The 23,111-nt window shown below is 56.6% G+C and overlaps 1 long non-coding RNA gene and 1 pseudogene across 3 annotated transcripts; one reads left to right on the top strand and one right to left on the bottom strand.

The window, feature by feature from the left end:
* Nucleotides 1-1,050: 1,050 nt before the first annotated feature.
* LOC116660229 lies at nucleotides 1,051-12,284 on the bottom strand. 3 transcript variants are annotated; one of them, XR_004315637.1, is made up of 3 exons: nucleotides 12,162-12,284; nucleotides 7,594-8,054; nucleotides 1,051-3,143 (listed from the first exon to the last, which is right to left on the bottom strand). It is a non-coding gene; the product is annotated as an uncharacterized LOC116660229 (long non-coding RNA). The 3 variants fall into 3 exon arrangements; XR_004315636.1 differs by lacking the exon at nucleotides 12,162-12,284 and adding an exon at nucleotides 8,603-9,036; XR_004315635.1 differs by lacking the exon at nucleotides 12,162-12,284 and adding an exon at nucleotides 8,326-9,036.
* A 9,507-nt stretch (nucleotides 12,285-21,791) lies between these two features.
* LOC116660154 lies at nucleotides 21,792-22,650 on the top strand (annotated as a pseudogene).
* Nucleotides 22,651-23,111: the final 461 nt, after the last annotated feature.

Here is a 23,111-nt window from a genome sequence, read left to right on the forward strand (position 1 = left end):
GTTTCCACACTGGAGTTTCCATGCTGGGCTCCCAGCCTCCCCTGGGGAACGCCCGGTGGTGTGGTGGAAATGGCGTGGCTCTGGGGGCAGAGGTCTGGGTTCAAATCCCAGCTCTGACATCTGTTAAAGGTGTCCTCCTAGCCAAGTCACTTCGTCCCAGGGGCCCCGTTCCCTCGTCTGTGGCGGGGAGGTCATCACGCATCCCTTGTGGGGCTGTTGTATCAGTTAAAAGGGGGGTGTTTATGTTGTACCAGGCGCACATGGGGCGTTCAGCAAATCTCAAGTTTTGTTTCCCCTCTGCCTGGTGTTCAGCGCACTGGAAAAGGGAAGAGGGAAGGTTATCCTCGTGGAGAAAGAAGAAGAGGGGATGCTGGCCAACCAGGAACAAGGGACCGAGGACAGAGAAAGATGGAGGCGAGAGAAAGGAAGAGATGGCAGAAGGATGCCTCTCTCACAAGACGAGACTTGGGGCTCCGCCGTCTTGCTGGAATCTGGCCCACCCTCCTTCCTGTGCGTTTCCGCCCACAGGAGTCCTCAGAGAGGGCCTGGCTCTGCCCCAGTCACCCCCACCTCATCCCAAAGACAGCTGAACCACTGAGTCCCAGAGAGGCTGCCCCTGCCTCCCTCTGGAGCCTGGGGAACGGCTCCCCGGAGGACGCCCATCGCTGCATCAGCACCAGGACCGAGAGGCCAGGGGGCCTAAGGGATGAGCCCGGAGGAGTCGGGAGACTGGCTGAGGGCTCGTCCTCTCTCTGGGCCTTGGTTTCCTCATCTGGGGGGGCAGGACCAACAGCGTCCACTTCCAGGGCCGCCATGTCAGTGTGCCTGGCGTGCAGGCTGAAAGGGGACATCCACCCGATGTCCCTCTGGGGCTCTGGCTGTGTCTCCCTCTGAGGGACTGAGGATGCCAGAGGCAGCAGGTGGGCAGGATTCCTGCCACAGCCCTCAGGAGCCCTGACCGCCCGTGAGCCTGGGAATTCCCTTTCTTCAGGGCGAACAGAAGTGAACACTGTGCCAGACACCATTCCAGGCACTTTCCACGTATTTCTAGTAGCTCATTTAATCATCACACAGTGCAATAAGGTAGCTATGCTGTTATCATCACCCCCATTTCACAGGGGGAGAAACTGAGGCACACAATACCTTATCAGGTATTACGATGACTTTGTGAGAGAATGCCCTAACGTGTCTGCGGAGTGCCTGACACGTGCCGAGCCGTTGCTAAGACCCTGCTCTTACTGGCCGCGGCTTCGGAGCAGGAAAAGACTTGGAGGAAACCCTGAGAGGCCCGGTGTCCTGCCCTAGGGAGCTGACGTCAGCGCCAAGACTCCTGGCTCCCAGTCCAGAGGTCCTCCCATCACACAAGCTGTCTCTCTTAGACTAGAGCACAGAAGGCAGATATTCCAGCTTGGGGGCGGCAAACCCTCTTCTCACACTTGCTGGCTGGGACTGATTGTGGCGGCCGCCTTGAGTCCTGCGCTGAGAAAACCTGGGAGGCTAGCCGCCGCTGGGCGGCTGGGAGAGCCAGGATCCACCGGTGACACTGGCCCCGGGCGTGGGAGGGGGAGCGGCCACCCGTGCGATTACTTGGCACCCTTCTGCGGCCTTAGCTTTGACCTTACTGGCCCCGGCATGGGAGCGGAGGGAATCCTGTGCTCTGGGTCAAAAGAATAAAATTTCGCAGAGGAGGGCACAAGGTCCAGAGTGGTCAGGAGACTGCCCAAGGTCACACAGCAGGACAATTCCCTTGTCGGTGACTCTCCCATGTTTCCCTTCTTCCGAGATCCTTGGAAGTCTGGACAGGTTCGTGTCCGGCTCCTGCTGCCTGAGTTTCCAATCACCAGCCACAAGAGGACATGACCCAGAGCTTTCTGCTCAGGCCTCAGGGGTCCTGCCAGATGCAAGGCAGGCAGTGTCAGAGGGAGGGCTTCTCGGCTCTTTGTTTGGATTCAGATGAGGGCGTTTGCAAGTTTCTGGAGATCACCACGGAGGCCAGCCAATTCTATTTTCACTCGAGGATCCATCATCCTCGCTCTGGTCTCAGGCGCACGTCAGCTGGCGTGAACTCAGACGGGGCAGGCCCGCAGTTAGGAGCGAGGGAGGCACGGTCATGTCTGCGTTCAGGGCCAGCAGGCTTAGAGCTCTCTTTCCGAGGCAAAGACATGACACAAATCTTCCCGCCGCCCGGCCAATGCCTCCTCGTGCGTCTGCCGGGGGTGACACTCAGACAACGTCTGCACACGGGGCCCGGCCATTGAGGAATTCATTCATCAGAATCCTGTTTACAGCTCTCTGGCAAGCGGTCACAATTCACTGGCTCACGCCAGAGCCTGGGCCCTCCTGCAAACTGCTGTGACATTTGGTAAAAATACCAGCTGGGGACGGGGCCAGGCCGGGAGGTGTGTGTGCAGTTCAGGCTGACTTGTGAAATGCAGGCGCAGTGTGGGTCACAGGCTTCGGGGAAGGCTGGGAGGCAGCCTGTCACTGGCTCGAAGTGTCAGCGTGGACGAGTCACTTCTCTGCATCGCACATCTGTTTTCTGAGGGGTGTGGACTAGTCAAAAATCTGTCAGCCCACAGACTTGTCTGTGTGGTCTGCACAGAATCGGCCTGCATTTTATATATATATATATATATATGCATTTAAAGGAATCCCTTCCCAACAAACTAGATTTCCCAAATCCAGATTTCCAGTATGACACTGGGCATGCACTCCCACCTGGCAGTGATGACCTGTGAGCTGAGCAGTCCCTGACATCTCCCCATGAATCTGTGATCTGGGGTTTGCCAAGGTTAACACCAATCCCTGTTACTAGGCCTGGGCCCAGGACCTCCATGGAAGGCCGTGCAGGTTGCTCACTGCACAAGGTACCCAGCTGTGAGGCCAAATAGGGGCTGAATTCCTACAGTCCGCTTGCCATGGCACGGGTGCTGATGCAGGGCTTTGTTTGGCTGAAGAAAATGATATTTTTTTCTAGTTTTCACCAAGAATTATATGGTTTGGGCCAATATTTGCATTCCTGAGAGATTGCGGGTGGGGCTTCCTCAGAGGTGGAGACACTGGTGGGCACCGGGTGTAAGTCAGGACAGCTGCCTGTGAGACGTGGAGGAAGGCCTGTCCTGTCTCTGGGCCAGTTTCCTCATCTGAAAAACAAGAGGGTTAGCTAGGTGACTTCAAAGGCCCTCTGGCTATGGGAGAGTATGGCGCACAGACAGGAAAAACTGCAGATGCAGTGGGGGCCTAAGGGGTGAGCGGGTGGCAGGCCTTGGCTCTGGGGAGGAGGCTGGGGAGGCCAGCAGGACAGAGGAAGGGACGGGGGCTCAGCACAGAAGTGGCGCAGATCCCGTCCCCAGCCTCATCACGTGGTGCCCCACAAGGCCAGCTCTGGCTCGGAGGGGAGGCCCTGGGGCTACAGTCACCTCTCCATCCTGGACATAAGGCCCCGCAGCAAGTTCACAGCAGAGGTGGGAGTAGGACCGAGCCTCTTCCAGGCTCTGGGACTGTGGCATTGCTACCACGCGCTCCACCTCCAGGCAGGCCACCCTGGTACCTGCCCTCATCAAGGGTGTGGGCGGACTGGGAGGGACACTCAGGAGTTGGCTGGGGGAAGGGGAGGCATTCTAGGAGGGAAGATGAGCAGCGTTCAGGCCGCCAGTGTGGCAGAGGGCCCCCCGCCAGGTCTTTCTGCCCCCTTAGTCATCTTCCATGTGCTCAGAGCTTGTCCCACTAACCCTCCTCTGCTGGCCGGGCTCTGTCTTCTCATGGCTGCTTCCTTGTTCTGGCATGTTCTCTAGACCAGGAGCTGGCAGTCTACCAGGCCAATGACCACCCGTTTTTGTAAGGTTTCCTTGGAGCAGAGTTACACCTGTTTGTGTGCATGCCGCCCAGGGCTGCTTTTTTGCTTCAAGGGCTCCCGAGGCTGAAAACATTTGCTATTTGGCCTTTTACAGAAAAAGTTGGCCAATCGCTGCCCTAGATCCATCCGTGCCCATGAAGCCATCCTGATCAAATGACTGGCCCATTTTCCTTATTTTACAAATGAGGGAAATGAGGCACAGAGAGGTTAAGCAACTGGCCCAAGGTCACACAGCAAATGAGAGACAGCCAGCCTCTGAACCCAGAGAGGCAGACTCTGGAGTCAGTGCTTCCTTCCTGGAAAAGGTCACTCTTCCAAGATAGAATTTCCAAACACAAACCAATGCCCAGAGTACAGGTCAGAAAATGGACATCTTATCGCCTCTGTGTTAACCGTTTTCTTCCAAAGCCGCTCTTCATCCTGTTGCAGCAAAGTGTGTTGCAGCAAAGTGTGTTACAGCTCAGTGTTACAGCTCAGTTGTGACAGCAGCCTGGATCCAGGTGAGAGACCAAGCAGCACTCGGAGGGCTGGAGAACTCAGGTTTATTACGCCAGCGGGCCCACAGAAGTTAACACTCCAAGCTCTGGGCCCCGTCTGTAGGTTTACACAGCCTTTTATAGGCTGCCAGTTGTAACATTTTGCAACATCATATGCAAATAAGGTATAACAAAGGTGACTAATTAAGAAGAAGCTTTGTAGAAATGGACCAGTCAGGAGTGAGGGAAATGGACTAATCAGGAGTGAGAGAAATGGACCAATCAGGAGTTAGCTCAGGGGACCAATAGGGGTAAGTTCCGCTTTCCTAGAAGTAAGCCGTTTCAGGGTTTAAAAAGCGAGATAATGCCACTGGGCCAGGGAACCGGATGGTGCTGGCAGGAGGGTAGTGGCCCTGCCTGGGGGTCCTGTCTGTCTTTTCCATGGGGCTTCCCACCTCATTCCGAGAATATAATGGACTGCGTATTTTTGGTTGAACATCGGCAGAAGGCTTATACAGGAGCACTTGCGTGTAATTAATCTCTTTTTTTAACCTTGATGGTAGAACCGTGAGGTAGTACTTGTCTGCTTGGCTTGTTCGGAAGGGGGGCACCTGCACACGGCACCACCCATGTTTGCTGTTGTTCCAGGCAAGGAGAGAAGGGTTCGCTGTTGTTCCAGGCAAGGAGAGAAGGGTTCGCTGAGCCACTGCCCAGGGTGTGATGTCACAGGAGGAATATGTAACCGACTTAGGGGATGAATGAGGTACAAGGACTTCTGAAACCTGTGTTTGCACAGTTGCCCCGCAGTGCAAGTCCTCATAGAATGCTGTCTGTTTCATGGTGGTGGATGAACTGACTTTATTTCCTTAAAACCAAAAATCCGTTCCTTGAAATGGGTCTGTAAGGGGTACTTTAAACATTGGTTCATGCCTAATGATTTTTAAAATTTTATGTCAACCTTTGACTTAACGCTATGTAGCCCTCTTACCATCAGCTTTTTCCAGAATACTTTCACTATTCAGGTAAAGTAAGTCGATGTAATGGACGGTTTAAGGCTGTTCTATATGCAGTGTTTCATTCCTCCTCCTGTGTGCCAGGGCTCCTCGAACAAGGGAACGTGTCTGAAGAAAGAACATGCCCCGAAGAGTGACTAATCCCACACACCAAGCTGACTTTTAAAATCAGCACCAGAGACTTGAATAGATGCTCCACCTTTTCCAGGAAGTTGCTCTTTCTGATTCCGATGACTAAAGGCAGGCCCATAAATCAGCGGCACCAACAGGGAAAACGCAGCGCTGTCCAGAACAATCGTGTTAGTTTACTTGCTGAACCAAACAGGTTCGTGTCATTGACAGCAGATTTAATTACTATCAAATAGCAAGACGAGTGCCAGCCAAGGCAAAGACTGGAAACACAGAAACCAACCTGCCACTGGACGGACACATCTTTGGGCCTTCTGGAATCTTCTGGAAAAATCTGGCTTTCTGTACAATTGTGTGTCTCTGGTTTACCCAGAACTTACTCGTATGTCATAATCTATGCACTAACCAAGTGTGGCGGACACTGCTATCCCGACTTTAATGCTGAAGAAACCGAGGCCCAGACAGTCAGGTGACTTCGCACAGCAGACCGTCCTCAGCCAGCTCCCCCGGCTCCTCCCTGCACGCGGCCTCTCCACTTGGACGTAACCATCATTGTGCTTCTTTTTGCTTCGTCTCCAGTTGTTGTTACTTCTTAGGGGTCCTTCCAAGAGACCCACGGGCCAGATGCCACGTGGGCTCTCTTCAGGGGACAGGCTGTGGGAGCAGGAAGGGCCCCCCTCGGGAGGGCATCAGAGGGGATGAGGAAGGATGCTGGGTTTGGGAGCCAGAGCAAGAATCCTATTCCACGTCCCAGCTCTGCCCCTGGCTGACCAGGTAGCCTTGGGGGTTATCAGGTCTGTGTCCCGGTTTCCTCCCCTACAGCATGGATATACCTACCCCACCACCATACTGGGGATTTGTGACTACTGGAAGGTGGCAGTGACAAAATGTATGTAAGCCACTCAGGGACGGTGACAACTGCGATCTAGGCTAGATCATTTGCTACTCTGCCCCCAGATCAGAACCACACGCCCAGCCCTTTGCTTAGTGACCAGAATTTGTTCCTGAAAACTTTCCTGCTAAGTGAAAAGCCATTAAATGAAAAACCCATTTCATAAATTTTAATGGGAAAAATCGATACCTTCCATCCCAATGCGGTGTTTCAGGCTGCCGCTTGAGCCACCCTCTCCAAGGATACGGTCAGAGAACTTATGCGTCTAAGGAGCCCCACAGGCGATCCTAATGCAGGCCCAGCCAGAGAACTCCTTCCCGTCTCACCCTTCCTGTCACCCCGGAAGCGCCTGAGTGTCGCTCCCCAGCCCCAGGCCTGGGACTGAGCCAGGCAGGGGTTACACTGAAATGGTGCCTCACCGTCACCTGCGTTGGCTCCCTGAGCCCCAGTTTACAGATGGAGAACCTGAGCAGGAGGCCCACTCGGGGCCATCCAGGGAGTGAATGGCAGCGCCCTCAGCTAAATCCCAGGCGGTCCTTTCTGAGGCTCTGTGTTCTCTGGCCTGACGTGGGGGACAGTGGCCTTGCTGGTCCAGGCTTTCTTGAAGTTAGACCCGGGGTCTCAGATAATCAGCTGCCAAGGATTAAAGGCCCCCGGTGAGGCGAGGCCTCTGTTGCACCTCCCACTGACACAGCCCAGCACCCCAGCACTTGGACTTGGGGTCCAGTGCACAGTTTCCCGTGAGGTCTCCCAGTTAATAAGTCCCAGGCCTTCTTGATGCACGTGGGGAGAGGGAAGGTGCCCCCGGAACACTGGCTCGGTGAGGAGGGTTGATTCAGGGCAGCCAGGAGAAGCGGGGTCTCCCCCCCGCAGCAAGCGGGGCCTCTGCTGGGACATCAGAGGTCCTGAGAGCCCCTAACACCGAAGTGGGGGTGCGCTCCTGCTCTGCGGGGCTGTGTAGGGTCTCGTGTGTTGAGAGACACACTGGTCCCCACGGGTGTGCGGTCTTCCTGGGGAGACCCGAACGAGCACGGGAAACGGGGTGGAGGACAGGTGAGCGCAGAAAGTTCCCAGTGAGCCTAGCTGCGCAGGAGGGGAAAAACCAGGGAGGAGAAGGGGGGAGGGGGAAGGAGCGGCAGGAATGGAAGGCGGGGGTGGTGGGGAGAGGAGAGAGAGCAGGGGTATGAGGTAAAAGTGCAGGGAGCTGGAGCCAGAGGCCTCTCCTACCTGTGCTTTCCAGCTTTTCCCTGTGGCTGGGTACAGGGTCAGGAATATTCCCCAGGCCAGGGGTCACAGGGGCAGCAGGGCCTGGAGGGGCCGGGCAGGTGCACAAGAGCCAGGCGGGCCAGCTGCCCAGCTGGAGAGGAACCCAGCTCACCAGGGAGGCTTGTCCGGAGGTCTGGGCCTCCACGCAGCTCCAGCTCATGACTGCCACGTGGAAGGAGGGCTCTGTGTTGCCAGATTTCCCAAGTCTACCATCCAGAAGCCGGATTTCTGTAAAAATCTCCGATGTTTGAAGCCTCACTCAAGCCAGACGCCACGTATCCCAGGGCCAGATCCAGCCTGGTCAGCGCCTGACCTGGTCGGTTTGCTCAGGAAAGAGCTTGGCCTTTGGGGTCAGACGAACTGAGCCTGCATCTCAACTGCCTGGAGGGTCCCGGACAAGTGATTTAATCTCTGTTTCTCATCTGCAAGACATGGATAAGAATGGCTGTGTCATGGGGGTGTCGTGGGCTTAAAGGTAACACTTGCCAGAATCTCCCTACAGGGAGCTAGCACACGGTAAGCGATCAGGTTACCAGGCCTGTTGTCTGCAGCCTGCGCTTCCCAGACCCCGTTTCTCAGAAGCGCCCCCTTTGACATCTTTCCTCCCAGAAACCGTTTCCCTTGGTTTAGGAGGAAGACCCCCGACAGTCTGGTTTTTTGGCTCTGGGATTAACTGGATTGTAGTTTACTGACCTGATGTGTTTGAGGACAAGGCTTTCTTCCCCAAAGGGGAGGGCAAACGCATTAGGCGCGTGCATGCAAGTTCCCCTCGTCCCGGCTCTGCCCGAAACTGATGCTCAGGCAAAGGGAAGGGTCCGCCAAGGCAGCTAGCGTGTGAATGGCAGAGCTAAGCCTAGGGCTGCAGCTTGGCGGCTCCCAGTGCCTTCTCCGTAGCCCCTCTCTCAGCTGCGGGTGCTTCCCAGGGTCAGGGAGGGGAAGCTTCCTCTCCCAGTGGTGCTGTCAGGCCCACCTTGGTGAGCTGGGGCCTGGGAAGCCCGCCCCTCTGGAGAAGTTCAAGCCCGTGGATTAGGCAGACTCGCGCTTGCGCTCTCAAGCTGGGGAGCCCCGAGCTGGGCAGGAGAGCCCGGGGGCAGAGGGCAGCCGGGGCCACCGCCGGCCTCCGCGCTCCCAGCCTTGCCTGTCCCCGACGCCCCGTCGTCACCCTTCCCAGGCCGCGCCGCCAAGCGCACGCCAGGTCAGGGCGTCCCGGGACCTCGTGGGTGCACTTGGAAGGCCCGCGGAGCGGAACAAAGCCGGAGGAAGAAGGACTGACTTCCTGCCTCCCGAACCAGCTGGAACAACTCGGAACAAACAGCCCCACCGCGAGCGGCCGGACAGCGCCTGCGCAGTGCGCGCCGGGCCCGCTTCTCAGACCCGGGAACAGGCAGATGACGTGTTTCCTTGCTTCCCCACGGCTCCGCCTGTCACCTGAAGAACGGTTTCCCTTTTTCTCCCTCCCCCAACAAGAGGAGAGAATTCCTGAAGCACCTTTGCTGGTCTTGTCCGAGCTACTTTTAAAGGAATGTTAACTCGTGAGCAAGGCCGGCACTTTTAAGCCCATTAACGCTGGAAACACGTGACTGCAGCCCTGGCCGTCCTGGAAGCCATGCCCTGCCGGCAGGGCTGGGTTTTCCCTTCTGTTCTGGGGCTGCCCTAGTGCTCAGCTCACAAGATTGTAAGGATTAAATGAGAACAATGTGCGTAAACTTCTTCCACATTTATCTCTTCTGGATTAGGCATCACCATCTTCACTGAGCCGTCTAGGATACTGAGGCTCAGAAAGGTTACGTAGCTTGCTCAGAGTCACACAGCAGGTAAAGCGCTGAGGAGATGCACCTCATCCAGCTGCGGCCCGGTCTCTCTGTGACTGAGCTCCATCTGTGGTTCCTTGAGCGGCCAGCAATTCGACATCTGCCTGTCTTACATATGCAACTCTCCTTGTTCTGAAGACCCTTCTTTTATCTGAAAAACTGCGTGTTCTTCAAAGCCCAGGGCAAACATCTCCTCCTCGGTGAGGCCTCGTGGCAGTCCCTCCTTTAAGCTACCTCGGCACGTCACACTTAGGTTACGGCATCGTCACTCCCCTCCGTGGGGGGACACTTCCCCCATCCCTGGGCCCAGCACCCAGCACGTGTCCTCGCGGTGAGGGGTCAGCTCAGCCTGCTGGTGGACCCCAGGGAAGGGGCAGTGTGGCAGAAAGCCGTGCTCTGGAGACAGACTGGAGCCTCACCCTTAGCTCTACTGATAGCGGCCACTCGCCTTTCTTCCCCGAGCCCCGCCTTCCTGTTCTGCAAATGGGAATCTAACCCTTGCCTTTGCAAGGCTGTTGGGAAAATTACAGGAGGGCAAAGCCCGCAGCCCAGGGCTGCATGCGTAGTAAGTGCTCAAGAAACACTCCCTCCCTTCGGTCCCTCTCCTGTGACACCCCTCGCTGTGCACAGCCAGGACGGGGGTCTCCCTCATACATGTCTCTCCCCACTAGCACCTCGCACAAGCCAGCCAAGATGTATTTCATGACTGAGCCTCCCCGCAACCCTGTCAGAGAGGCAGGGATTTGTGTGCACCCATTTTATAAATGGAGAAACTGAGACCCTGAGGAGAAAATGACCTGCCCAAGGTCAGAGAGCCAAGGGGCCACAGAACTAGCCCCAGAACCCAGGTTCCTTGAGCTGATTTCAATTCCATGACGTTGTTTCTCTGGCCTCACAGGGACACACTCTGCCAGGACAGCGTTCCCCAACCAGCGCCCTCTGCCACCACGGCAATAAGGAGATTTGGAGAGAAGGGTCTGAGGTTAAAGAAAGAATGACTGTAATAACAAAAAACAAACAACCCAATCAACAAATGGGCAGAAGACCTCAGAAACACTTCTCCAGTGAAGACATACAGATGACCAAAAGGCACATGAAAAAATGCTCAGTATCACTATCAGAGAAATGCAAATCAAAACCACAGTAAGGTGTCCTCACACCAGTCAGAAGGGCCATCATTAACAAGTCCACAAACAATAAATGCTGAAGGGGGTGTGGAGAAAAGGGAGCCCTCCTACACTGCTGGTGGAATGCAGTCTGGTGCAGCCACTGTGGAAAACAGTATGGAGATTCCTTTAAAAACTAGAACTAGACTTACCATATGATCCAGCAATCCCACTCCTGGGCACATACCTGGAGGGAACTTTAATTTGAAAAGACACATGCACCCCAATGTTCACAGCAGCACTATTTACAGTAGCCAAGACATGTAAACAAACTACATGTCCATCAACAGATGACAGGATAAAGAAGCTGTGGTATATTTATACAATGGAATACTACTCAGCCATAAAAAATAATAAAATAATGCCATTTGCAGCAACATGGATGGACTTGGATATTGTCATTCTAAGTGAAGTAAGCCATAAAGAGAAAGACAAATACTATATGACATCACTTATATGTAGAATCTGACAAAAATAAGACAAACTTTTTACAAAACAGAAATAGACTCACAGACATAGAAAACAAACTTGTGGTTACCACGAGGGAAAGGGGGGGGTGGAGGGATAAACTGGGAGTTTGAGATTTGCAGATACACACTACTATATATAAAATAGATAAACAACAAGGCCCCACTGTGCAGCACAGGGAACTAGATTCAATCCCTTGTAATGGCTGAAAAAGAACATGAAAGGGAATACATATGTGTATAAGTGAATCACTATGTTATAAACCAGAGATTAACAAAACGTTGTAGACTAACTGTACTTCAATTACAACAAACAAACAAACAAAACCCCAAAAGAACAATGAACAAAACTCCTCCACCATCTTGGTGTTGAATTCTGTTTCTCCACCGTCGGGGGGAGGGTGCAGCACGTGGGCTCTTGCGTCGGCCAGCCCTGGCACTGCAGCCCGGCTCTGCTGGGGGTTAGCTGGGGGATGCATACACAGTGACAAGTGACAGCCTCGGGAGTTTCCCGGGCTCAGCGATGTAGCCAGCAAGAACCACGGCCACAGCGACAGCGCCAGTCGAGCTGGTCTGAAAGCCTAATGTGACGGGGCTTCACTCCCCTTTGACAGGTGAGGAAACCGAGGCACAGCGAGGGAAGGTTGCTGCCTGGATCTGCAGCTGTGGGAAGCGCAGGCTGCCAGGCTGCAGAGATGCTTTGATTTTTTTCAGAAAGGGCTAGAGTTTTGAGGAAGAGTCAAACCCTTGCTGGATGAGTAGCACTCGTCCTTCATCCAGAGTTAACACCAGCCTCCTCGGAGGCACGAGAATCCAGGCAGCTCTAGCGAGCAGCGTGGCCACGGTGAGTGGTGGTGGCCGGGAGGCGTGCTCCCCGGTGTGGCGCGAAGCAGCAAGCTCGGGCCTGGCAGGCCTGGGCTTTGGTCCCGGATCTGGGACCAGCTCTGAGGCCTGGCTGCTTAGCTCTCAGGCAATTCTGCATTAGCAGGAGACCCCCTTCCCCCCTCCGCCCCCCTTCTCCAAGCCCTCCACCCCCCGCCTGGCTCTTGCCAGCGCCTTGCCAGTGCTCATCCCTCTCTGTCTACCTCCAGGCCACTCTGCCGTCTCTGCCAGGGCCGCCCCCTCCGCCAGTGCCGCTGCAGCCCAGGGAGTCAGCATCCTGCCTCGACCGGGCCCGGATGCCGTGTCAGTGCTCACATGCGTGCGCCGTACCTGCTCCCGGAAGCCCCCCCCCCAGTGCTCCGGGGGGCGGGGAGGCAGTGCTTCCCGAGGGCGGCCTCCGAGGGAGCACCTGTGGGGGTGGGGGTCCGACAGGGAGGGCGGGCGCCCCGCACGGGGGTGTGGGATGGAGTGTGGCCCCCATCTCAGCTGCACCGACCTGGGACCCCAGACCTGGGGACACTGCACCCGCTCCTGTCAACCAGCTGCATGACAGCTGCTCCCAGACGCTGGCTCCCAGCTGTCCCAGCCCGTGTGCCCGGGCAGGGCAGGCCTCGGCGGCCACAGGGAGCCCGTAGTCGAGGGATTCTGATGGCGGCAGCTGGAAGCTGGCAGGGCTGCGTGCTGACAGCGCCTGCTACGGCAGGGGGCCTCACACCGGAGGGGGCATCGGCCCCACTCCAGGGCTTGATAAAGCCCGGATTCCCGGGCCCGCCCTGGAGTTTCTGCTTCCGGAGGTCTGGGCTGCTGCCCGAGAATGGGCATGTGTAACAAGTTCCCGGGGTGCACGCAGCACCCCAAGCAAAGCGCAAGTGCCCGCGCCTGGTCCTTAAGGCCCTCTGCCGTCTCTCCAGATGCACTTGCAGTGTTACCCCCCAGGACCCCTGCAGATGCTGACGGTGCTTCCCACTGTCTCTGCAGACTGCTCTGTGTCCCCAGCCCCCAGACCTTGCTCACCCTGTTCTCTCCCAGGATTCGCCTCTCTCTGCCACTGCTGCCTGCAGGGTCTGCAGCCACCCTTAACTTCAGCGCCTTGTCTCTTCTCTTCAGCCCTCTCCATCGTCCCAACCACTCTCTCTCGTAACCCCTTATCTGTGCCTCTCTAACTGCCCTTAGGACTGTCTGCCTTGCATCTCAAGGAATTGAGTCCTTATTTTATCTTAACAACCTACAAACCACTTTGTCAAAGAAGGTCTCTTGATTTTCACAACCACTGTAGGAGACAGGGAAGTTGGGGGCTATTACCAGCTCTGTTTAGATGATGAATTTCAGAGAGGCCAAGTAAGCAGCCCAAGGCCAGCTGGGCTTGATTTGGGGTCTTCTAGGTGGCAAGTCTGCATTCCACTCTCTCTGCTGTCTCCTGCCTCCTCTTGAGGGCAAGGGTGGGGAGTATCTCCAGCAGGACTTGCTGTGTGAGTGGATGGGATGGGTTGGGATGGAGAGGAACCCTCCTTGAGTCGTTCCTACAATAGGTGTCTGTAGCAAAGGCTGGCCCCTGGCTGACGACATGCCATAGGTGCTGGTGTCAGAGGACACTCACCCCTCTCCCATTCTAGAACCCAGAAATCGCCAAGAAATCCAATTCCTCTCTGGGCCCGGACCACCATTCCCCAGGTTACACTTGATCTTAGACCAGCATCTCCGATTCTGACACCAGTTCCGACGTGTGGGTTTTTTCTCCACACCAAGCAATTCTCTGACACCAGCTGGGTACCCTACAATTCAACTCAATTCTGACACCATCTGCCTGGGGTTAGAGTCAGATCCTGCAGGCTTACAGAACCGCCCCCTCCCCACAAGACACTAACTGCAAGTCCGGGCTGTCACCTGGGCTTCTGACCAACCGGCTATAAATCAGAGATTCACTTTAAATATAAATCAGGAGACACTTTACTTACTAGATTGCAGGTTTATAATGAAGGTAGAACCCAGGAACAGCCTGGTGGAAATGGGAGCGCTGCATAGGGCAGGGTACGCGGGAGGGTGGGCGCTCTCACCAAATCTCCCGGTGCTCACCAGCCTGGACGTTCTCTGAAGCCCCTGCTTTTGGGTTTTCATGGAGGCGTCATTACATAAGCATGATTGATTAAGTCACTGGCCACGGCGATGGATTCAGCCTCCACCACCTCTCCCCTCCCCGGAGGTCCAGGGGCAGACCTGAAAGTTCCGACCCACTAGTCACGTGGTTGGTTCTCCTGGCAGCTGGTCCCAGCGCTCAGCTTACCTAGGCACTGTCCAAAAGTCACCTCATTAACATAACAAACGTCACCTTGATCACTCAACATTTGGGAAATTGCAAAGATTTTAGAATCCGTGAGCCACAAACCGTGGACTAAGACATACACATGAGAAATGTATTTCGGTCATCTGAATGCCCCAATATATATACTTCTTATAAACCACAATATTGCAAAGGTCCAGCATGGGTTGGGTAGACATCCTCACCTTGTTGTACACCAGTCAAAATACATGTCGTCCGAGATCGCCAGGGTGGGGAGGAGAGAGACGGAAAGGGGTGTTCACTCATCACGTGACCTGGGCGCCACAGTCCATGGGCCAGAACAAGGCGTCTGGCTCCTCCTTTTCACAAGGGAGGCTGGGACACTTGGGGAGCACAGAGCTAATCAGGGAGCACTTGACTGCTCCTACTACAGGCGCTGACCTCCGTGTGCCAGGGGAGACCAAAACCTCTCCCCTCGAGAAGGTCGACACCCCCAGGCCAGGCCAGATCTCCTGGGAGGGCCAGAGCTGCTGGGTTGTCTGACTGAGAAAGGGGACATCCGAGGTGGCAGTGGTGGGAGGGGCGGGACTCTGAGGGAGGCCTGCCTGAGGAGCCTGGGTCACAGCTGGTAGCCAGTGCCATGGAGACCCCACCGCAGAGGGCGCACGGAGCTGCGGGAGGCAGAGATGAGAAGCCGGGGAGGTGACGGGGTGGGCGGGGAAGGAAGGAGCTGGAGAGACTTGTCCTAACTAGGCCACGTCAAGCCCCGCGGGCCCATCACACTGGGGTGTGCTGGGGTGGTGGGGTGGGTGGTGCTGGAAGACAGGCCCCGCCCCTGCCCCAGCTCGGCAGGAGGACTCTGGGCGCTGTGGTATCTCAAGGGCTGGGCCTGGGAGGCAGAACCTGGCGGGGCCTGCTGGATGCATTACAGGCCCCGTGCGGGAAGCTGTTTTGATTAAATTTGGGAGCATAATTGCAGGGTTTGTGCTGTGGTCTCATTATGGCTTTTTTAATCTTGTTAACCTCTCCTCCCCATCTCGCAGCCCCTCCTTCGCTTCCTTCCACAACCGCAGACTGTGGCCTCAGCAATACCAGGAATATTTTCCACCGCTCTGTCGTGGCTTTCTCCTCCTCCCCCAGATGGGACCCTGGAGGCAGGACGGAGCGGGGAAGAAGGGCAGCCCGGCGATCCGGAATGCCGTGTGGCTTAGTCACCCACGGTGCCGCACACGTGGTTCCCACACGTCCAGCACAGTGCTCGGCTCTTGGAGGGCCACAAAGGGGACTCAGGGCTGATTTTTGTTTGCTCTTAGGAGCTCACAGTTTAGCTGGGGAGATGGAAAGGCCAGGTGGCATGACAGTGTGAGTATAGGGAGGGCTTCTGGAGTCTGGGGGGGCTCAGGAGAGGGCAGCTTGGAAGGGAGGCGGTGGGGGGTAGTAGTGGGGGGTGGTCCCCACGGTCCAGACTTGGGGGGCGGAGAACAGGTGGTGAGTTTGGCACGGTGCCACAGCTGCACAGGGACTACATTAGTCAGGATGAGCTGGGCTACAGTGCAGTAACAAATGAGCCCCAACATCTCCGTGACCTAAGAGTGGGGGGGTTTCTTGTTTGTGAAAAGTCTGCCCTGGGTTGGGTACAGAGGGATGGTTGAGGGTGGTTGTGAGGGAGAAGGGACAGGCTAGGGAGATGTCTGTTGGTGCCCAGGGAGCATGACTGACAGCACATACTTGGAAGGCCTTACTAGCATCTGTGCCCAGCACGTAGCAGCCACTCAAGGAGCCCGCATGCCCTCTCCCCATCCCCTTCTCTGGTCTCCACCAAACGCAGGTGCCCATCTGGCCCCAGTGAGTCAGGTGAGGCCGCACATTAGGTCATCCGGTCAACCCGCTGAGGTATCGGCTGGGCGAGCCACGACCCCGCGCCGCGCTGTGCCTGGTAATCCTGGGGGCCTGGCGTGCTCCTCTCCCTCAAGGTGCTCGCAGTCTGCCGGAGGAACAAGCCTGCACTCCCTCCCACTCAGACCATTAAGAAATAAAATTGTGACCAGTGGATAATTCGGAGTGTGGTGTTCTCATGTGAACCGTAAGCATTAGAGGGATTGGGGTTTCAGGGCTCAGTGACCAGAGCTGGGAAGAGGCTAGGCCGCTCGCAGCCAGCTGGAGTGAGGGCAGCAGGGCTGGAGGGGACTGGGAGGGGACAGGCAGGCCATGTGGGCAGACGCTGAGGCCAGAGGCTCTCCAGGACACAGGGAGGCAGGCTGTGCGGGATGCTGGGACGAGCCTCTGCCTGGCGAGCCCTGGGGTGAAGGGCTCCAGGATCCCAGATCTCCTGGCTGAGGCGCCCGAATGTGGGCTGGCGTACAGTGACCTCCTTCTTCCAGTCAGGGGCTGGAAGATTCGGCCTTTCAGCTTCTGTAAGGATTGGCTGGGACAGGACAGAGCTGCTGGGAACAACTCGGGTGACGTGTGCAGGGAGGAGCTGGGAGGGCTGGGTGGGGGCTACACTGGACAAAAATCTAACTCCTCTGTCACCATCATGGACCCACCCTTAGGATCACAAAGACAAAGAAAAATGAGATTAAAATTCCCCAGAAGGCCCCCGTGGCGCCCAGCCCACACCCCGCGCTGGGCCCCTGGAGGCTCCTTTCCACCACACTTGGCCCCGTCATCGTCAGTTCCCAGGGGAGGAAATTGAGGCTCTGAGGGGTCCAGGCCCGATGTCTCCCAGGGAGTTGGTGGATGGGAGCCCCGTCCTCCTCCTCCACCAGCTGCCTCCGTGTGACTGGAGATTGTGTACTGCGGCCTAGGACAGGAGCAAGTTCCCCGCCATTTACCTCCCCATCTGAAGTCAGCCTGTCAAAGCTGAGACTAGACCATGTCCCTGGGCACGTTCCTCACTGCTTCACCTGCTGCCTGGCGGGTCACGCACGGGTCCACCTGGTACGCAGGCAGGGCCGGGCTCCTGGGTCCATGGCCACCTCCAAGAGGTCAGAAGCTGGCTCCACTCCCGGCCTGGCCCAGCCCTCAGCACAGCCCCTTCCCAGGGTGACGCTGCCCATTAGAGTGAGTGGAGGCCGGGGCCACCCCCCCGGGCTGTTTCCTGGGGTTCACTGACGAGGTGGGTGCTGACAGAGCCTGGAGGGCGGGGTGAGGGCCTCCTCTTGGCTGCTGCCCGCCTCCCTGAAGCAGAATTGCTCCTAATGGGACCAGTTCTCAGCAGATGAGACATTTGACAGGAACCTAACAAGAGAAAGCTCCAGATGCAGCCCCGGGTGAGTCATTAGACGCTAATTAATTTGCATTTCATGAGAGAGTCAGGGATGGTGAAGGAAAAAAAGCAGCAAAGATTAAAGGCCTCGTGGAGAAGGGAGAGCTGGGGGCAAGGGAGACTGGTGGTGCAGACAGAGGCCCGAAGAGAAGGCCAGAAGCCGTGGGCATCCGTGGAGCAGGCGTGGACGTGGCGGGACTGAAGATAGAAAGGTCCAGGTGTTGCCTGCAGTGCCCACGACTGCTCCAAGCAGCAGCCTGAGCTGAGCGCCCTGGGTGCGGTGCGGGGTGCTTTTGGTCTGTAGCTGGAGTGCAGTGTGCGGGGGGGTGGGGGGCGCGGGGCGAGATGGACGGAGGTATGCAGACAGAAAGACGGTTTCCGAGACAGACGTGAGAGAGAGCTTGAGAGGCACCCGTTCCGACAGGGAGAGACTCACACGCCCCCCAGAGAGAGGCGCAGGAGGGAGGAGGTGGGAGGAGAGACAAGGGAATCAGAGGAGAAAGCAGAGGAAAGCGAAGGGACGGGGGATGCAAAGGAGGAGGTGAGGCAGGACGCGGGGGGGAGGGCGGGGGGAGGGCGAGGGGCTGGCCGCCAACGCCAGGAGGGCTCGGGAAAGGGCTCAGCACCCGGGGTCCCCCTTGCTCCTTGGACTTGCTGGAGCAGAAGTTGGGGAACGTTTTCTGTGAACAGCCATGTCATGGGTAACGTAGGCTTTGGGGCCATACAGTTTCTGTCACATGTTCTTCATTGTAAAAGATGCAAAAAACATCTTTAGCTCAGAAGGCCCTATGAAAACAGACCGCTGCCCGATCTGGCCCCTGGTGTCCTCCAACCCCTGGGGTAGAGCTTATTTCTCAAACGGCCAGTGGGGCCCCAAACAGAGCTGGCATTTCTAACAAGTTCCCAAGTGGTGTCCAGGCTGTTGAGTGTAGATGGTCTTGGCTGCTCTGTAGGGTGGGGCTGCTGTTCGGCAAGCCAACCAGATGCCGGTGAGATGCAGCCCTTGTTTGCAGAACACGTGGTAGCACTGGATTGTGGTCCACGTATGCCCGGCCAGCCCTTTTTCAAGGAAGGCCTTGCTGCCCAGCGCCAGGGAGTGTGGGCAGCAGGTGGCCTCCAGCTGTCAGCTCCTTCAGTGTCTGCCTCGCCACAGAGACCCATCTTGCCTGAGGTCAGGCCCTCCCCGGGGCAGCCGGCACCTGGTGACTGAGCCAGACGGTGGTGCAAGGCCCTGGCTGCCCCAGCTGGACTCAGAACAACTCCCTGCCGGGCTGGCTGAGGGTCTGTCAGACCTGCATCGCAATTCCACTCCAACTTCCTCCCTCCCAATCCTTCCTTCACTGGTGTAGGTCCTTAATAAGGCTCTAATACTCCAAACCCCCTTCTCAGAGTCTTTTCCCAAAAACCCCATCTGTGACCCAGGTGACAGGAGGACATCCAGGCGGAGGGCAGTGGTGACCACAGGGACAGCGTTTGGTACTAGCTGGTCTCGCCTGGGGGCAGCGGTAAGTAAAGATAAAATCATGATGGCAACTAAGGGTCTCCCAGGGCAGGGCTCCAAGGCCCCCAGGGGAGACGCTGGGTGGAGGGAAGAGGGTCTGGAGGCCTTGGTGTGGCCCTGGCCTTGAGGCGAACATGCTGTGTGGCTTCGGGTAAGTCACTGCTGCTCTCTGAGTGTGTGTTTCCTCATGCGTGAAATAGGCTAGAATCTCTGATCCTGGACATATTAGTTTCCTCGGGCTGCTGTCACAAATCACCGCAAACTTGGTGGCTGAAAACAACAGAAATCTATTCTTTCACAGTCCTGGCGGCCAGAAGTCCAAGATCAGTACCACTGGACCAGAATTAAAGAGTCAGCCGGGCCACACTCCCTCTGGAGGCCCTAGGGGAGACTGTTCCTTGCTCCTCCCAGTGGCTTCCAGCATTTCTTGGCCTGTGGCCCCATCACGCTAATCTTCCAGGCCAGCATCTTGAAATCTCTGTTCTGTCTTCCTATCGCCTTCCGCTCTGTGTTTGTGTGTCACATCTCCCCCTGCCTGTCTCTTAAAAGCTCACTCGGGATTGCATTTAAGGGTCATCCTGACAAGCAGGATGGTCCTCCCATCTCAAAGTCCGTAATTTAATCACATTTCCAAAGATCCTTTTCCCAAATGAGGTCACATTTATAGGTTCCAGGGATTAGGACGTGATCTCTTTGGGGCCGTTATTCAGTCCCCTGCACCCGTCCCCCCGCGGGCTTTGGCTCGGTCGGCTTCTCCCGTCCTGAGCGGCAGTTCTAGGTGGCTGGCCGGTACCATGTGCGTCCATAGCCCAGATGGTCTCGTTCTGCCAAAAATGATTTTCAGCGTGCGTTGATACAGCTGCTGTGCTCACACTGGTGGTTTCGCTGGCAACGGCCACCACCACCAGCACTGTTCACTGAGCACGTACTACGTGCTCATTCGCATGGCATCATTCATTGCCGCTGAAGGAGCTGAGTGCGCTGCGATCCCCACTGCAGGCCAGGACACCGGGGATGGAGAAATTCAGCAGTTTGTGCAGGTCCACAGAGGGGGCTCTGGGAATCCCCCCTCAGCTTGTCTGATATAAAAGGCTGTCTCATCTCCTGTGCTCCCCCCATCCGCAGCGTGCACAGGGCTTCTCTTTGAAACTATTTACAAAGTGTGGTCCCTTTGAACTTTGAAGCAAGTCTCTTATCAGATTCTACAAACTGCAGACATAACACAGGAAGCGTTGTCCCAGAAAGCTGAAAATCCAGTTACGAGGGCCGGGAATGCGGCTCATTTGGGCTGTGTTTTGTGAAGTCTGCCACCAAGCACAGGCCAGGCGGGGGCCAGGCGGGGGCCAGCGCCGGGGGAGGGGGCGGGGGCTGTCCCGGGCTCCCGTCTCAGCTGCGCTTTCATTATTCTTCCAACTGAACTGTCTGGGACTTTGAATATCAGCCCTTGTTCCTGCTGAATTCGTGGGCTGAGCCTCTTGGTTACGTTACTCATTCGTCAGCCAATGGGTCACTGCACACTGCTAGACATTGATGCTCATAATGGCCCTTTCTCCTGACTTTAATTTCAGGCCCCAGAAATACCCACACAGAAAGTCGCGCTGGCCTATGGAAAGGAACCACCAGGGAAGGGTGTTTATAAATGATTCTCTCGTGTGTGACGGTTTTCCGAAGTCCAAAAGCAGCAAAGCGGTTTGGGCCCTTTAAGAACATTTCTGTCTAGAGGGAAATGAATTTAAAAACCACGCATGCAAGCCAGCCTTGAGGTCAAAGTGTATTCAGCTGGCCCGAGCACATCTTATTTCTCTGGACAGAAAGACAGGCGGGAACAAATGGTTTATACGTGGTTGGGAGTGAGGAGCCTTTGCCTGGCTGATGCCGAGATGGGAGTGGGCGTAAGGCGGGAGGGGGCACTGCCCAGCGGAGGGGGCCGGCCACAGGGGGCTTTGCAGCCAATACCAAGAGCTTGAACTTAATTTTGAAGGCCACAGGGTAGCTCTGCAAGATTTCCAGTAGAAAAGTCACAAGTTTGTGTGCTTTAGAAATATTTTTCTGGCTGTGGTAATAGCCCCAGCAGGAGGTGAGGAGGGCCCGGACACTTGGTGATGAAGAGAAAAGACTGGATTGCAGTGAGCTGGTGGTGGTGGCCGCAAGAGTCAGCGGCGGGAGGAGAGGAGGGTGCCCGTGTGTGGCTTGAGGGACTAGGTGGATGGCAGGGCCTGAGCACTGGGAGGCAGCGAGCCCGTGCACGGGGACCAGAGTGGGAGGCTTACTAAGAAAGGAGTCTGGACGTAAAGCTGGGGGCGCTGGGAAGTGTCTGCTACCCTCCACCGTGAGGCCTGCAGCTGGAAAGGGACATACACTTAAGAAGTGGCAGCCGCAGGGGCCCTTGGGAGAACCCTCCTGCAGAAACCAGGAGTCTAGGTCCAGTTCTGCCCTGACTGGTGTGGACCTCGGGCAAGCCAGCTTCTTTCTCTGCCTCAGTTTCCTCCTCTGCCAAATGCTCGAGCCGGATCTTATCGGGTTCCTCAGTGGTGGGGGAGTGGCCGTGAGCCCCTGGAAACTGTGCAGAACTGTACGTGTGTCTGCTCTGGGGCGGGTGGGCCGAGTCCCCCGAGGAGTCAAGTGACATCAGACCTCTTGGGCCACACCCGCAGTTGGAGCCCTGCTAGGCACGCAGTGCTCTCCAAATGCGCCGCCGGTGGGGAGGAGGAAGATGGCAGGTGGCGGCAGGGGCGAGGGGACCTGTCGCCAGGCGAAAGGGGCTGGGGGCAGGGGGGACAGGGGCGATGGCGGGATTAGAAGCGGTGGCACTGCCGGGACTGGCCGAGGAGGGAGGGCGCCCGGAGCCTCGAGAGGGTGACGCGCTGCCGAGCTGGGGTGGCCGCCGCTGCTGCTCCGCCGGCTCCGCGGTCCTTTCGGCCCCTGGAGGGCATGTGGCGGCGCTCAGGCTTCGCGCTCCGCAGCCCCCCGCTGTCGGAGGGACCGCGGCCACCACCGGCCACCACCGCATCCGCGCTCGGGGCGGCGCCAGCCTCCGCCCACCCGCCGCCGGGCTGGAGAGACTGCCTGAGCGCGCGGGCCGGTGATCGCCGAGGAGGAGCCAGGGCCCAGCTTCCCGACACCCCAGGCCTCGTGGTGGGGGGCGGGGTCTGGCCGTGGGCATCTCTTATACTAGCGTCTCCCACCTCCAGGGTATTTTCAAAAGACGTAATTCCAGGTTGATGGGTGAAATTTTAAAGCAACAGCAGGAACTTCTGGGCTTAGACTGTCCCGGATACCAGAGTTTGCAAATAGTAATGACAGAGACGGCCAAGCTTTAGTGCCAATCGCAGTGAAGGCGCCGTCCCCAGGGGATGGAGGAGCAGGTGCTGTGAGAGCTGCTGAAGACGTTTGCCTGTTAGTAACCTAGCAGCGAAGAAACCCGCAGGTCTGGATGCAGGTCTGGCGGGCAGCTTGCTTAGCTCACGTGATGCCCCAGATCCTGACTGGGGTGGAAGCCGGACCTGCAGGAGACTCAGCAGGCTTTCCTCCCTGGCACGTCCAGTTGATGGGACCCTCTTTGCCTTCCTGCATAAACGTCACTATCAGGGCTTTTTCTCTGCCCTCCATCAATGTGCAGCCTGTGGACAGCGTTTGGGGAAGTAGTGATCCCGGTTGTGTAGTTTGAGTTCAGGCTTTTGGAGAAAAGGACTCAGGTGACTGCAGGGTTTACAAAGCACCTGTGAAACCCTGTTCGCACCTAGTTCATAACCCTCATAATTTTACCAACAAACACAGGAGAGTAGGAGGGCGTGGGTGTGTGTGCCTGTGTGTGTGGAAATAACCTTGTAAATGGGGGCGGCATCGGAGAAGGAGATATGTGAACTCGCACCTTTGAGCAGACAGCAGAAACGTTTTAGGAGCTGAAATTCCAGGTTTAAAGGCTTTGGCCCCAACAACTTCCCTGTTTTTGTGGAGAGACAAAGCAGGTGATTCAAGCTATTTTGTTGTTGTTTGGTGAGGGGAGGGGAATAATTTTTGTTCAGTCTTTCCTAGTGACCAAACTTTAATTTTTAAGAATAATGCATTAAATGGAGCCATTCTGAGTCTGAGGGATCGCCAGAGGA

Source organism: Camelus ferus, chromosome 27, assembly GCF_009834535.1.
Source record: "Camelus ferus isolate YT-003-E chromosome 27, BCGSAC_Cfer_1.0, whole genome shotgun sequence".
In the NCBI taxonomy this organism is placed as follows: domain Eukaryota; kingdom Metazoa; phylum Chordata; class Mammalia; order Artiodactyla; family Camelidae; genus Camelus; species Camelus ferus.